Source organism: Dasypus novemcinctus, chromosome 4 (genome assembly GCF_030445035.2).
Source record: "Dasypus novemcinctus isolate mDasNov1 chromosome 4, mDasNov1.1.hap2, whole genome shotgun sequence".
Lineage (NCBI taxonomy): Eukaryota > Metazoa > Chordata > Mammalia > Cingulata > Dasypodidae > Dasypus > Dasypus novemcinctus.
Window position 1 is genome coordinate 21985016 of NC_080676.1, and position 16710 is coordinate 22001725.

At 37.3% G+C, this 16710-nt stretch overlaps 1 non-coding gene across 1 annotated transcript; it reads right to left on the minus strand.

The window, feature by feature from the left end:
* Window positions 1-1131: 1131 nt before the first annotated feature.
* LOC111760620 (U6 spliceosomal RNA) lies at window positions 1132-1235 on the minus strand. The gene has a single exon (XR_002794258.1). It is a non-coding gene; the product is annotated as a U6 spliceosomal RNA (small nuclear RNA).
* Between the last annotated feature and the right edge of the window lie 15475 nt (window positions 1236-16710).

Consider the following 16710-nt stretch of genomic DNA (forward strand, 5'->3'; position numbering starts at 1 on the left):
TTTAGGCTTGCTTTGTGTGTGCATTAAGTGAATGCCGAATATTGTACATACGGAACACGGCCAAGGGAAAAAGCTTTTCATGATATTATCTTTCACAAAGAAACTTTAATTCATTCTAGCCAGGAGTGAGAATAGGGGGCAGATGCCCTTGACCTAATCAGGGATTGAAATGTTTTGTGACTGGGGTTCAAGCCATGTCAGGACTCAGTTTGCCCATATTCCTATAGAGTTGGAGTGTTACCAAGGCCTCTTTTCCTTGGCAGTCTCTTGTTTCCTATTTGTGTTTCCACAGTGTTGTGAGATTGCTAAATGTTTTCTGAGCCTTTTTACCTGCTCTCTTCTTTGATTCTCAATCTTTTACCCCTGGCAGTTTAAGGCTTGACAAATGCCTCAAGGAAAAGAATATTGGCCTCACTTCTCCATAAGCCTGTCTTCTCTGGGATCTTGGTCTTTTGAGACCCAGCTACTTTGATAACCATTAAGTCATCTCCATGGGCCTGCCAAAAATTGTGGTCAACAATTTACTTTCTGCTTAGACTGTGCCCCATGAAATGTGCCCCACACGATAAAATGGCAAATGTCTGGGGAAACATGGCTAAGGAAATACAGCTCCCCTCAGTGTGTTTTCCTTCTTTCTGCCATCAATGCCTCCGATCCTGGCTTACTTTATTGCTCTCTAATGCCTCAAAATGGTATTTTTTTAAACCAAATTTTACAATAGTTCTTGGTGGGAAGGTTTGTCTGATACAAGTTAATCTATCAAAGGTAGACTATATATCCTCCCCCCTTGTTGTTTGGACTCACTGTCTGCTCTCTGTGCCCATTCTCTATGTGTTCTTCTATGTCTGCTTGTCTTTTTTCTTCTCGTCTTTCTCTTTAGGAGATACTGGGAACTGATCCCGGGACCTCTGGTGTGGGAAAGAGTCACTCAAGTGCTTGTGCCACTTCATCTCCCCAGTCTGCTCCATCTCTCACTGTCTTTCCTGTGTCTGTCTTTGTTGTGTCATCTTGCTGTGCCAGCTCTCCACAGCAAGGGCCAGCTTGCCTTCACCAGGACACCCTGGGGATCAAACCTGGGGCTCCTGTAGACAGGAGCCCAATCGCTTGAGGCACATCTGCTTCCCTATATTTTTTTATAGGGAATGCTTCATGACTTTGCGTGTCATCCTTGCACAGGAGACATGCTAATCTCTGCATTGTTCCAATTTTAGTATATGTGCTGCTGAAGCAAGCACCAGAATATTTTTTAATCACTATTTTGACCTGTTTTCCCTCTAGGCTTGAATTTTTGATATGTAGATTATATCCTAACAAGCCAGAAATTTTCCTAAGAAAAATAGTGAAAATTTCTCCTGTACCCTTTTAGAACTATTAGTAAATTTATATGGAAAATGTGCTCTTTAGTTACTTTACCCTTAATCAAATAGGAAGAAGTTGAGGACGGGAACATGGATTTATCCATATGGCATAACTGCTTTTATTATTTATGTACCCAGAGAGAAATATATGAGAATTGGTTAACTTAGGTATGTTTGTTTTGTTTTCCTTAAATAGCAATCCCAAAGGAATTAAATTACATTTCAGCTAGCCTCTTATACTTATTTGTCAATGGGCAAGCCCAAACACAGAGTAATTTTTTTAAAATTTGGGCGATATACTTAGCCTGTGTACAAATAGATTGCTTATAGCTGTATATTTAAATTGGTGACTTGTCTTATATTTAAGTAATCATCATATATAGAAGATAAATCCACATTTAAAGAGAAATCTGTGTCCAGAGTGTTGAAGAGTAGAGAAGATCCAAAGAAAGAAAAATTTGTCCCTGCTAATTAGTAGTGCACACAATATATCAAGAAAGATGGGAGAGGGAGGGAAGAAAATGCATACACATGCAGTGGAATCTCATAACTCACATGCCTTACAAAACAAATAACCGTGAAACATGCATCATTTGAGAAACTATTCAAACTTGTAAAAGAAATACAGAAGAATATAAAAATAGATACACTGCTACTGCAGTTTTAGAAATAAAAGTTTTATGGATGTTTCTTGCATAATTTTAACTTAGATATGAGAGTACAGTTTTCGTAATGTTACCTGGTATATTTAAAACACCTCCTACACAACACGACTGAAATGACATAGCTGATGTTTTGTGGGTTAATTTGAGAACATAAGGCCACTTATAGTTCTAATTGCAGAAATTCTTTATTAGTTTATGTTATACTGGCAATACCAAGAAACTTGTCTCAAAGAAGTGTATTTTGATGTGTTTATTGAACTCTTCTTCTCAATAATTCTAAATGGTTAGATACAGAGATGAAATCTCTTTGTTCTTTCTATTACCATCTGATAACTGTGAGACTGAAAGAGTGTAATCAAAACATATGGTCTTAGTCACTCATGAAGAAAATGATGGCCAACTTCATGGCAGCAATCCAATTCTAATTAAACATAGCTTTAATTTAACAATGTAGCTAACTACGCAAAAGTCTGGAGTAAGGTATCATGTCAATTACATGCTTGAATTTCAATTATATGCTCTTTTAACACTTAGGAAAAAACTTGTTGGAGACTCTGTTGTTTTTGAGCTTCATAAAACTCTAAAAATTGTATTATGTTTCCATAATATACCAACCTGAAAAAAAAAAAAAGAGAGTTGATGTATTCGAGGTCATATACAAAGTCTGGGGTGGGTTCCAACTTTTAATTCCTAGTCTCCCATCTTTCCTTCACATTCCACAAGCTTTGTTGCTTAGCAATAAGAAAATAATAAAATAACCTTTATCCTCAATATGCCTACTAGTTTAGTCACATTTGCTCTTACATGGAAACATTAATAAAAATTATTTGATAAGGTTTGCTCTTCAATTGATGGGTTAATGTAATTTCTGATCAATAAGAATAGTTGTCCTTTTTTTTTTTTTGCTCTTTTGTTCTGAGAAGGAATGGATGATTATCTAGAATAATTACCATAATATGTAAAAATCCTTCAAAATCTGCCAGAAGGATATATACACTTAGACCAAGAAAGAACTGATTCTGAAATGAAAGAATATGAGGAACTATAAAATGCAAAATGAAGAGATATGACTGAGATGGCTATGAAAGGAATATGAAAGAGGAAAGTTTTCAATTTCATTTTTAGCCAATCAAGATGACTACATAGAATATGTGGCATTTCGTAAGTAGAAAAGTAGATGTTTTGATTATCTGACAAAGAGAAGGCATTTTAAAAGGAATTTTGATTCATTTGTGAACTTATTTTAATTTTAGACTCTATATTTAATTTGCTGATAAAGTATAATTAGAGACTAATGTAATATTCTCCTTGCTTTTAGAAACGTGACATTTAGCACTTCATTTTACTAATACCTTTCACACAGTATCATTTCCTTTTGTAGTTACTGTACTTTTTAAAAAGAAATTATATCTGTTTTCATAGAAAACACACACATGTAGTACTTGAATAACTCACAATTCAAAAGCAACAAAGAAGCCCAAAGTCATAGCTAACTAAATAAGCATAAATGGAAAGGTAAATGTGGCTCCTAAAAAATAAATTATTGTTACAAAAATACAAATGGCTCAATCTATATTATCTTCTGTTGATCTAACAACTTGTGGCTTAAAAATACTGACAATTATAAATATAGTGGTTTCATCTGCCAATAGAGTTATCATATCTTTTTTTTTTAAGACTTTTAAAATTTATTTCTCTCCCCTTTCCCTTCCCTCCCTCCCCCATTGTCTGCTCTCTGTGTCCACTTGCATTCTTGTCAGCGGCACTGGGAATCTGTGTCTCTCTTTGTTGCATCATCTTGCTGCGTCACCTCTCAATGTGTGCAGTGCCACTCATGGGTAGGCTGTGCTTTTTTCACACAGGGTGGCTCTCCTTAAAGGGTGCACTCCTTGCATGTGGGGCTCCCCTATGCAGGGGACACCCTTGCATGGCTCGGCACTCCTTGTACACATCAGCAATGCATGTGGGGTAGTTCACCACACGGGTTAGGAGGCCCAGGGTTTGAACCCTGGACCTCCCATGTGGTAGGTGGATGCTCTATTAATGAGCCAAACTTGCTTCCCATATCTTCTTCATGAAAGTCACAAGTGAGAGATAAATTTGACATCTTGAGCAGGAAATTGAGTAGAAGCAAAAAATCAAGTAGAAATTCAAATCTCTCCCATGACTCCTCCAGGAACATATGAAAGTGACTTTCACAATGGCAAGATTTTCTGAGAATATTAAATTAGAACTTAAGGACATGTTTATTCCAAATCAATATGATTCAAGAGATTTTAAAAATTCATGCTGTTTAGGAATAATGCATATTTTAATTCCAAGTAGGCAAACCACGCTTATGGGATGTACTAAAGAACAAAGAAGAGAACAGGGGAAAATATTACAATTTACTTTTATTCAAAAATCTTCCCAGAATTTTAAGGTAACTTAAAATTAAAATAACTTTATCTTCATTATCTTTACATTTGTATTATCGGTGTCCCAGAAGGAGAAGAGAATGGAAAATGGGCAGAAAAACTATTTGAGGAAACAATAACCAAAAACTTCCTAACTCTTATGAAAGACAAAAATATTGATATTCAAGAAGGACAACACACCCCAAACAGAATAAATGCACATAGACCTATCCTAAGACACCTACTATTCAGAATATCAAATATCAGAGTAAGAGGATTCTGGAAGCCGCAAGAGAAATACAAAGCATCACATACAAGGGAAATTTGACAAGATTAAATGCTGACCTCTCATCAGAAACCATGGAGGCAAGAAGAAAGTGGTATGATGTATTTAAGGTACTGAAAGAAAAAACTGCCAGCCAAAATTCTGTATCTGACAAAACTGTCCTTCAAAATGAGGGTAAGTTCAAAGTCTTCAAAAAAAAAAAAAAAAACCCAAACTGATAGAATATGTTACAAAAAGACCAGAATTATAAGAAATACTAAAGGGAATGTTGCAGCCTAAAAGGAAAAACATGGGCAAGAGATTTGGAGAAGAGATTAGAAATGAAGGTTATTAGGAAGGGTGAGAAGACAGACAATAGAATGATATGATACCAGAGATCTGAAAAACAAAATGAATGAAATAATGCCTTTACAGTAATAACACTGAAGGTTAATGGATTGAACTCACCAATCAAAAGACATAGACTGATAGAATGGATAAAAAAAATATGTGAGACATTTACATGCTGTCTATAAGAAAGTCATGTTAGATGTAAAGTGAAAGGTTGGAAAAAGGTATTCCATGCAAATAGCAACTAAAAAAGAGCTGGAATAGTGATAGCAATATCGGGCAATATAGATTTTAAATACAAAAGTGTTATAAGGGATGAAGAAGGTAATTTTGTATTAAGTAAAGGGGCAATTCACCAAGAAGAAATAACTATACTAAATATTTATGCACCTAACCTGGATGCCCCAAGATATATGAGGTACATACTGGCAAAACTGAAGGGAGAAATAGATGTCTCTACAATAATAGTTGGAGACTTTAATACACCACTCTCAGTATTGAATAGAACATCTGGACAGAAGATAAATAAAGAAACAGAGAACTTGAATAATACGATAAATGAACTAGACCTAACAGACATCTTTAGAGCATCACTCCCCAAAACAGCAGGATATACTTTCTTTTCAAGTGTTCATGGATACTTCTCCAAAGTAGACTATATGCTGGGTCACAAAACAAGTCTCAATAAATTTAAAAAGAATGAAATTATATAAAAACTTTCTCAGATCATAATGGAATGAAGATGGAAATAATAATGAATAGAAAAGTGGAATATTCATAAATATATGAAGATTAAACAAGACACTCTTAAATAATCAGTGAGTCACAGAAGAAATTGCAAGAGAATTCAGCAAATATTTTGAAATAAATGAAAAGGAGAATATATCATATCAAAACCTATAGGGGAAGTGGATTTGGCTCAACTGATAGCACATCTGCCTACCACATGGGAGGTCCAGGGTTCAAACCCAGGGCCTCCTGACCCCTGTGGTGAGCTGGCCCACATGCAGTACTGATGCACGCAAGGAGTGCCGTACCACATAGGGGTGTCCCTGCACAAGGAGTGCACCCCTGCAAGGAGAGCCACCCCACATGAAAAAAGTGCAGCCTGCCCAGGAGTGGTGACACACATACACAGAGAGCTGATGCAGCAAGATGATTCAACAAAAAGAGACAGAGATTCCTGGTGCCATTGACAAGAATGCAAGTGGACACAAAAAAACACACAGCAAATGGACACAGAGAACAGACAACATGGAGAGAAATAAAAATAATAATAAATCTTAAAAAAAAAAATCCTATGGGATACCACCAAGGCAGTGCCAGAGGGAAATTTATTGCCCTAGGTGCTTATATTAAAAGAGAAGAAAGGGTTAAAATTGCAGATCTACTGTACACCTGGATGAACTAGAAAAAGAACAAAAACTTATTCCAAACCAAGCTGAAGGAAAGAAATAGTAAAGATCAAGCAGAAATAAATGAAATCAAGGACAAGAAAAAGCAATAGAATCAACAAAAGCAAAAGTTTGTTTTTTGAGATCAGAAGTGACAAACCCTTAGCCAGACTGACAAAGAAAAAAAAAAGGGAAGATGCAAATTAATAAAATCAGAAATGAGAAGGGGGACTTTACCACTGACCCCTAGAAATAAGAAAGATCGTAAGAGAATACTATGAACAATTGTATGCCAAAAAACTAGACAAAGTAGATGAGATGGAAAAATTGCTAGTAACACACAAACTACCTACACTGACCCTAGAAGAAATAGAAGACCTCAACAAACCAATCACAAGTGAAGAAATTGGAACAGTCATCAGAAGCCTCCCAAAGATGAAAAGCCCAGGACCAGATGGCTTCACAGGTGAATTTTACCTATCATTCAAAGATACTCTAATACGAATCTTGTTCAAGCACTTGCAAAAAAATTGAATAGGAAAGCATACTACCAAACTCATCCTATGAAGCCAACATCACCCTAATACTCAAAACAGATAAAGATACAGCAAAACAAGAAAATTACAGACCAATATCTCTAATGAATATAGACAAAAAAGCCCTCAACAAAATGTTTGCAAACAGAATCCAAAGGTATATTAAAATAATTATGTACCATGATCAAGTGGGTTTTTCCCTAGGTATGCAAGGGTGGCTCAACACAAGAAAAGCAATTAGTGTAATACACCACATTGATAAGCTGAAGAAGAAAAATCACATGATCTTGTCGATTGATACAGAAAAGGCATTTGACAAAATATAGTATCCTTTTGTAATAAAAGCACTCCAAAAAATAGGAATAGAAATAAGATATCTCAATATGGTTAAAAAAAAAAAAGTACATATATGAAAAACCTATAGCAGCATTGTACTCAATGGTGAGAGACTGAAAGCCTTCCCACTAAGATTTTTTTTTATTTCTCTCCCCTTCACCCTCCCTTCACCCCCCGCCCCCCCCCCCCCGCCCAGTAATCTGTTCTCTGTGTCTATTTGCTGCATGTTCTTCTTTGTCCTCCTCTGTTGTTGTCAGCAGCACAGGAATCTGTGTTTCTTTTTGTTGTGTCATCTTGCTGCATCAGCTCTCCGTGTGTGCAGCGCCATTCCTGGGCAGGCTGAACTTTCTTTCGCGCTGGGCGACTCTCCCTACAGGGCACACTCCTTGCGTGTGGGGCTCCCCTACGCGGGGGACACCCCTGCGTGGCACGGCACTCCTTGCACGCATCAGCACTGTGCATGGGCCAGCTCCACACGGGTCAAGGAGGCCCAGGGTTTGAACCACAGACCTCCCATGTGGTAGACAGAAGCCCTATCCACTGGGCCAAGTCCTCTTCCCTCCTGCTAAGATTAAGAAGACAAAGATGCCCATTGTCACCATTGTTATTTAATATCGTGCTAGAAGTTCTAGGAGAGCAATTAGGCTACATAAAGAAATAAAAGGCACCCAAATATGAAAGGAAGAAGTAAATCTTTCACTATTCACTGATTATAAGATCCTATATCTAGAATCTCCTGAAAAATTCCACAACAAAGATACTAGAACTGTAGCAGTTTGATATTATTTATGAATTCCAAAAAGAAATAAAAATTATGTTTGTTAAGTGGTCAGTTCCTCTGGTGTGATAACCTTTTGATTGTATTAGACTCAGATGCCTGATTAAATTATGTTAAGATTAAGGCTCTGCTCCAACCACGTCATTAGAGTGTGACTCAGCATTGAGTCCCAGATCCCTTAGGCTGATAAAACAGATTCTCACACAGAGGTAGACACACAGCAGAAGAGCAGGAAGAAAGAGTGCTCCATAGACATGGCCCCGGGAAGAAAGATGAGCCTGATAGTCTACAGCTGACCCTGTGGAAAGAACAGAGCAGCTGAGCCCAGAAAGAAATGAGCCTTAGGGAGAGAGGGGAGCCTTATACCAGCCTACAGCTGAGATCCAAATGCTTGGACCACGGAGCCTTAAGAGGAGGGAGGAAGACTGACCCTCGTAGACATCACCCACCATTTTCTGTCAACACGTGGCAACAAACTTTGGGTGAGAAAGTACACTTATGGTAACTTGAGTTGGACTCTTTAGAGCCCTGGTAACTGTAAGCTTCTACCCCAAATAAACTCCCTTTATAAAAACCAACAGAGTTCTAATACTTTGCTTCAGCACTCCTTTGGCTGACTAATACAAGAACTAATAGACTATTTCAGCAAAGTGGCTGAATACAAGATTAATATGCAAAAGTCAACAGCATTTCTATACACTATTGATTTGCAATCTGAAGAGAAAATAAGAAAAAAAGTCCATTTATAATAGTAATTAGAATAATCAAATATTTAGGAATTAACTTAACCAAGGACATAAAGAACCTGTATTCAGAAAACTACAAATTGCTAAAAGAAACAGAAGAAGACTCACATATATATTTTTAATGTAATATTATTACAAAGTCAATAAAATAAATAAATAAAAATAAATAAATAAATAAATAAATAAATAAATAAATAAATAAATAAATAATGGAAGGACAATCTGTGTTTATGGACTAGGAGACTATCATTAAGATGTCAAATCAACCCAAACTGATTTACAGATTCAATGCAATCCCAGTAAAAATCCCAACAGCCTTTTTAGCAGAAGTGGAAGAGCCAATCATCAAATTTATTTGGAAGGGTAAGGAGCCCTAAATAGCCAAAAAGATCTTAAAAAAGAAGAATGAACTTGGAGTACTCTTGCTTCTGGACTTTAAAGCATATTACTTAGCTACAGTGGCAAATACTGCATGGTACTGCATTAAAGAGGGACACATTGACCAATGGAAGCAAATGGAGAACTAAGAAGTTCTGTACACCCTCATGTGTACAGTCAAGTGATATTTGACAAGGCAGTCAAGCCCTCCCAGCTGGGCCAGGACAGTCTATTCAAGAAGTAGTGCTGGGAGAACAGGATATCCACATCTAAAAGAAAGAAAGAACACCCCTATATCACACCATATACAAAAAATTAACTCAAAATGGATCAAGGACCTAAATATAAAAGCAATGACCATAAAACTTCTAGAAGAAAATATAGGAAAACATCGTCAACATCTTGTGGTAGGTGGTAGTTTCTTAAGTCTTATACCCAAAGCATGAGCAACAAAAGAAAAAAAAATAGATAAATGGAACTCCCTCAAAATTCAACACTTTTGCACCTCAAAGGACTTTGACAAAAGGGTGAAAAGGGAAAAAAAATTTGGCAGTCACATAACCAGTAAGGGTTTCATATCCATGATATACAAAGAGATCATACAACTCAACAATAAAAAAACAAACAACCTGATTGAAAAATGGGCCAAAACTTGAAAAGACAAGTGTCCAAAGAAGAAATACAAATGATAAGGAAACATTTTAAAAAATGTTTAACATCACTAATGGTTAGTGAAAATATAAGTCAAACTACAATGTGATATCATTTCACACCTATTAGACTGGCTGCTATTAAAAAGTCAGAAAACCGTAAATGTTGGAGAGGATGTGGAGAGATAGAAACACATATTCACTGTTGGTGATAATGTAGAATGGTACAGCCACTGTGGAAGACTGTTTGGCAGTTCCGAAGGAAGTTGAATATAGACTTGCCATGTGACCCAGCAATACCATTACTGGGTATATATCCAGAAGAACTGAGAGCAGAGACATGAACAGATATTTGCACACCGATGTTCATAGTGGCATTATTCACAATTGTCAAAAGCTGGAGACAACTCAGGTGTCCATCAACTGAGGAATGGATAAACAAATTGTGGTATATTCACATAATAGAATATTATGCAGCAGTAAGAAGAAATGAAGTCATGAAGCATATGACAATATGGATGAACCTGGAGGACATTATGTTGAATGAAGCAAGTCAGACACAAAAGGACAAATACTGTAAGATTGCTCTATTATGAATTAAATATATTCTGTAAACTCATTCAGTTAATAATTACAGTATATGTCACCAGAAAATAGAATGAGTTAGACAACAGAAAGCTGAAATTTAATCTGAGCAGAATTGGTAAAAATGTTGTTTATAAATCTTTGGAAATGAATAGAAATGGTGAAAGCATATCATGGTGTTTACAACTAGCAGTGCTATCTATTGTATGGCTGTAGCAGTTTGGAATTGTTTATGAATTCCAAAAATAGTAATTGGATTATGTTTGTAAACTGGTCTGTCTGAGGTACTCTTTGAATTGGTTAAATTGTGATTAGGGCTTTGATTGGGCCACATCTGCCCCTTAGTGGCCAGGGACTTACAGAGAAAAGACATGGCAAAGGACAGAGTTGGGAGTTTTTGATCTGGAGACTGGGAAGTGAACACACAGGAGAAGAACACAAAGGAATAGAGATGGCTTCTTAGACACAACACAAGCCCTGGGGAAAAAGACCGAGCCATTTGCCTGATAGTCTACATCTGGCCTTGTGGAGAGAGCACAGCAGCTGAGTCTCAAGAGAAATGGAGCCCAGGAAAGAGAGGAACCCAAGAAGTCAGAGCTCGTGGCAGATGTTGGCAGCCATCTTGCCCTATGCATGGCAATAGACTTTGGTGAGGGAAGTAACTTACGCTTTATGGCATGGTAACTGTAACCTTCTACCCCACATAAATACCTTTTATAAGAGCCGACAGATTTCTGCTATTATGCATCAGCACCCCTTGGCCGACTAATACAATGGGTATGACAGTGGTTGAAAGGGAAAGTCTAAAGTCATATATATTACTTGAAGGAAAACTAAAAACTATAACATGTTATTATATATGAGAGTAAAACCCCATGAAAAACACAAATATGGGTGACATTGCACATGTAAGACTGCTTTTACAAATATACTAGAGAAAGGGAAAAGGAATAGCAGCTATATATGGCAGGGGAAGCGTAGAGAGACTGAGAGGTGATGAACTTCGGTTTTTATTATTATTATTATTATTATCATTATTGGAATAATCAACATACTCTAAGAATGAGTGAAGTGACAAACACACAAATATGTGATTACACCAAATATCACTAATTGTACACTTTAGGTAGATTTATGCTTTCTTAATATATACCAATAAAATTGATTTGTTTTTAAAAAAATGGGGGAAGCCCTGTTTAAAAAAAAAGCCAACCCACTTCTGAAACTTCTCATTGGCAGCCCTGTGGCAAACTAAGACATGGGGAAACCTAAATGAAATCTTATTGTATTCAAACCCACTGTGTCCTCAGCAGGGACTGCAGCTATCAGTGGTTTCCTACCGAAATCAAATTTGATGATCAATGTCTTTTGATTCAAGTTTGTGATACATTATGGGCAGTCCCAATTTAACATCACATTAGAAAATGTCATGGGAAAACATTTTAAATAAACCTAACTTCTCTATTTCATACAGCTGTGTCATTTGCAGAATATGAATCATACCATATAATAGAAGCCCAAAAAATTATTGGCTATGAAATTTTCACCTAATCCAGACACTTTTCCCAAGACTAAGTTCTATTTCAAGTCTATCATGTTTAATAAATTTTCACATGGATGCTTGTTAAGAACCATAATAACCTAAATTAGAATAGGTGAAGGACAGATCTGCAACCAGTGAAACCTGTGGTGGAGACCAAAGCACCATGTACTACTACATGGTGCTTTCTAACTCTGGACCATGTCAAGGATTGGAAGAAAATCAATAGGAAGTTTCTGGATTAAAAATCATGGTAAGAACCTAAAGAAAAGGAAAACTTGGCATGACTTTCTTTGGATAACTAAGTGACAAAGCTTGGAAGTGTTCTTCTGGGCTTCGCTGTGATACAGCACTCTTCACATTTTATTGTAATTGCCTATTTCTGTTTTTGCTAGGTAAACTGTGGGCTCTGTAGGTGAACAGAGTTTATTTTACAGGTAGGCAATGTACTTAGTCCATAGTAGATTTCCAAAAAAATGATGCTTAAATGCATAAATGGGATGAAGATTAAAGATGCTGTGATATCTACCAGAAAAATAATAAACAAGTAGTAAATAAGATAATAGGATCTGGAGGCCTCTGATTTCATATTGCCTGGTATAATAAAGGAACAAGCATTGTAGAGACTGTATTCTTTTAGAAATGGAAAATCACTAGCCACAAGCTTGTGAATTTTTGAATATTTTGTGAATGCCAAAAGACCAAATTAACAATTCCCAAGGAACCTGGCATTTCATAACTTGGGGTTATTTGAAATTTTACTCCATCACAAATTTGAATCTTATGTACCCTGAATGTGCTGGTGAGTCATTTAGCTAGTGAGGGAGCCTAGACTTTGACTTCTCAGTCAGTGTATTTTCACAGCTGTGAGTCCTGAAATTTTGGCCCTCTAACCTCTCAGGCTGTAATTTTCTATCCAGGCATAACTTGGAGATCTTGTGGATATGGTTCCAGACCGCAGCAAAAAGGCAAATAACACAAATAAAGGGAGTCATCCACTTTTTTTTTTTTTTTTTTTTGGCTTCCTAGTGCATATAAAAGTTATGTTTACACTATACTGTAGTTTATTAAGTGTGCAGTAGCATTGTGTGTAAAAGAACAGTGTATATACCTTAATTCTAAAATATCTTATTGTGAAAATGCTAAACATCATCTGAGCCTTCAGCCACTTATAATTGTTTTGCTAGTGGAGAGTGTTTGTCTCAATGTTGATGGTTGATGGTTGATCAGGGTTGTGTCTGCTGAAGGTTGGAGTGCCTGTGGCAATTTTTTAAAATAAGACAAAAATGAAGATTGCCACATTGATTGACTCTTTCTTTCATGAAAGGTTTCTCTGTAGCATGCAATGCTGTTTGATAGCATTTTATCAACAGTAGCACTTCTTTCAAAATTGGAGTCAATCCTCTCAAACCCTTCCTCTGCTTTATCAACTAAGTTTATGTAATATTCTAAATCTTTTGTTGCCATTTCAACAATATTCTCAGCATCTTTACCAAGAGAAGATTCCATATCAAGAAACCACTCTCTTGGTTCATCAATAGGAATCAACTTCTCATCTATTAAAGTTTTATCATAAGATTGCTGCAATGTAGTCACATCTTCAGGATCTACTTCTAATTATGTTTTTTTTTTTACTATTTTCACCACTTTTGCAGTTACTTTCTACACTGAAGTCTTGAACCCTTTAAAGTCATCCATGAGGAATGGAATAAACTTCCAAACTCCTGTGAGGGTTGATATTTTGACCTCCTCCCATCACAAATTTTCTGAGTGGCATCTGCAGTGGCGAATCTTTTCCAAAAGGTTTTCTTATTTACTTTGCCAAGAACCATGGGAGGAATCACCCTCTATAGCCTTATGAAATTTATTTCTTAAATAATAATACTTGCAAGTCAAAATTACTCTGTGATCCATGGGCTACAGTATGGATATTATATTAGCAGGCATGAAAACTTAAAACAACATTAATCTTGTACATCTTCAGCAGAGTTCTTGGTTGTTCAGGTATATTGACAATATATTGACAATGAGCAGTAATCTTTTGAAAGGATCTTTAATTTGGAGCAATATTTCTTTCTTTTTTAATATATTTTTTATTTATTTTTAAAAGATACTTAGATTACCTAAAAAGTTACATTAAAAATATATAAGGGATTCCCCTATGCCTCACTCCCCACACCTACCACCCTTCCCTACATTAACAACTTCTTTCATCATTAGTGTGGTACATTCATTGCAATTGATGAACACATTTTGGAATCTTGCCATTAATCATGGATTATAGCTTACATTGTAGTTTACACTCTCTCCCATTCAATTCTTTAGGTTATGACCATATATTTAAAATGACCCATATCTGTCACTGCATTGTCACTCAGGAAAATTCCAAGTCCTGAAATTGCCCCCATATTACTATTACACCCTTTTGTCCCTCTCCCTGACTTCAGCACCTTCAGTGGACATTGTCTTCACATCAATTATATAATTTCTTCCATGACTAGAATCACAATAAGTCTATAGCAGAACACCAATAAGTCTACTCTAGTTCATATTTTATTCCCCACTCCTGAGGATTCTGGGATGGTGATGCACACTCCACCTCTAATTGAGAGGATGATTCAGTCCCATATGACTGATGGATGAGACGCTCTTGCCTGCAGTTGTAGACTCTCTTGGTTCCTTGGTGTGGTGGGTGTCCATCCTCACCTCCTTGTTAGTTGTCCTGGGTAAGTTCAATGAACTGGAGAGTAGGTGTTGCAACTCTGCTGAGGCTCAGGGCCTAGCTGGTACATGGACAGCCCAGAGATTCAAGTCTCTTGGAACTATACCTACCAATTCCAGCACAAACTATAGGTTCAAATAAAGGGGATGGAAGAGGCATGTACAGGGAAGTCATATCTGAGTCCAACTTTGTCACACCAGGGAGCCCAAACCCCAAAGTAGGGCCCACTGGCAAGCACCAGCCACCACACCTATCTACCATGACTGTAGGACCTGGGTGTCTCCAGAGCCCTCAGGAGCCCCCCTATTTGGGGTAGTACCTATTTTGGCAGTCTATGAGATCCTGCTGAGATGTGCATAGGCATTACCTCTAGGAAGACCTCCCAACTCATTTTGAAGTGTCTTAGGCAAATAAACTCATTTGTGTTTACCTTTTACCCTTTTTCCAATTGCATTGCAGCAATATTTCTTAACAGTGGATTTAAAATATTCAGTAAAAACCGTACTATAGGGAAACAGATGTGGCTCAAGCAGTTGGGCTCCCATCTACTAAATGGGAGGCCCCGACTTTGACTCCCAGGGTCCCCCGGTGAAGGCAAGCTAGCCTGTGCTGTGGAGAGCTAGTAGTCCATGCCACAGAGAGTTGGTAGCCCATGCCACAGAGAGCTGGTGGCAAGATGACGCAACAAAGGAAGAGAGACAGTGAGAGATACAGTAGACCATGGAGATGAGGTGGCTAAGGCAATTAGGTGCCTCTCTCCCACACTGGAGGTCCTGGGATTGGTTCCCAGTGCCTCCTAAAGAGAAAGACAAGAAGAAAAGACAAGCAGATATGGAAGAACACACAGCAAATGGACACAGAGAGCAGACTGTTGGAAACTGAGGCACAGTGGCCTCACAAGGAGGGATGTGCTGTCTCCATGGCTACACTTGCAATCTAAGGAATGCAGTAATTAAGAGTTCCTGGCAAATGGGATGAAGCTGTTAAAGGCTGAAAGAAAAGATGAGCACATTCCTTCTGCAGTAAATAGAACACTTAGACTTTGTACCTTGAGATAAGATTTTTTTGAATTCCTTAGACTATGAGTAATGCTGATAGTTAACTGCATGTTGCTGCTTGTTGTCATGTAGGCTACATGTTGCTGCTTGTTATCACATAGACTGGGGTATATAGAGAGCCCCTAGTAAACAATAAAGTTGTCCGATGAGTCTCTACTCTCAGACCCCCTGATCCCAGCTCTCTCGTTCTTTCTTTCTTACTCTTTCTTTCTTTCTATTTCTTTCACTCTCCTTTTTATCTTTCTCTCATTCCCGATACCCTTCAGGTCCAAATCTCCAACACAGACGGTGAGTGCAAAGGACAATTGGGGAGCGGGGAATAAAAAATAATAACAAAATAAAATTTAAAACCATGCTATAAACAGATGTGCTGTCATCCAGACTTTGTTGTTCCTTTTATAGAGCACAGGCGGAGTAGACTTAGCACAATTTTTTTGGGCTCTAGAATTTTCAGAATGATAAGTAAGCGTTGACTTTAACTTAAAGTCGCCAGCTGCAATAGTCCCTAGCAAGAGAGTCAGCCTACCTTTGAAGCTTTGAAGCCTGACATTTACTTCTCTCTAGCTATGAAAGTCCTAGATGGCATCTTCTTCCGATAGAAGGCTGTTTCATCTACATTGAAAATCTTTTGTTTATTATAGCCAACCTCATCAATTATCTTAGTTCTCCTGGATATCTTGCTGCATCTCTATATCAGCACTTGCTGCTTTGTCTTATACTTTTTTGTTTTGCAGATGGCTTCTTTCCTTAACCCTCATGAACCAACCTCTGAGAACTTCAAAGTATTCTTCTGCAGCTTCCTCACCAATCTCAGCCTTCAGAGAACTGAAGAGAGTTGGAGCTTTGCTCTGGATTAGATTTTGACTTCAGGGAATGTTATGGCTTCTGTGATCCTCTATCAAGACCAATAAAATGTTCACCGTGTCAATAATAAGGCTGTTTTACTTCTCAT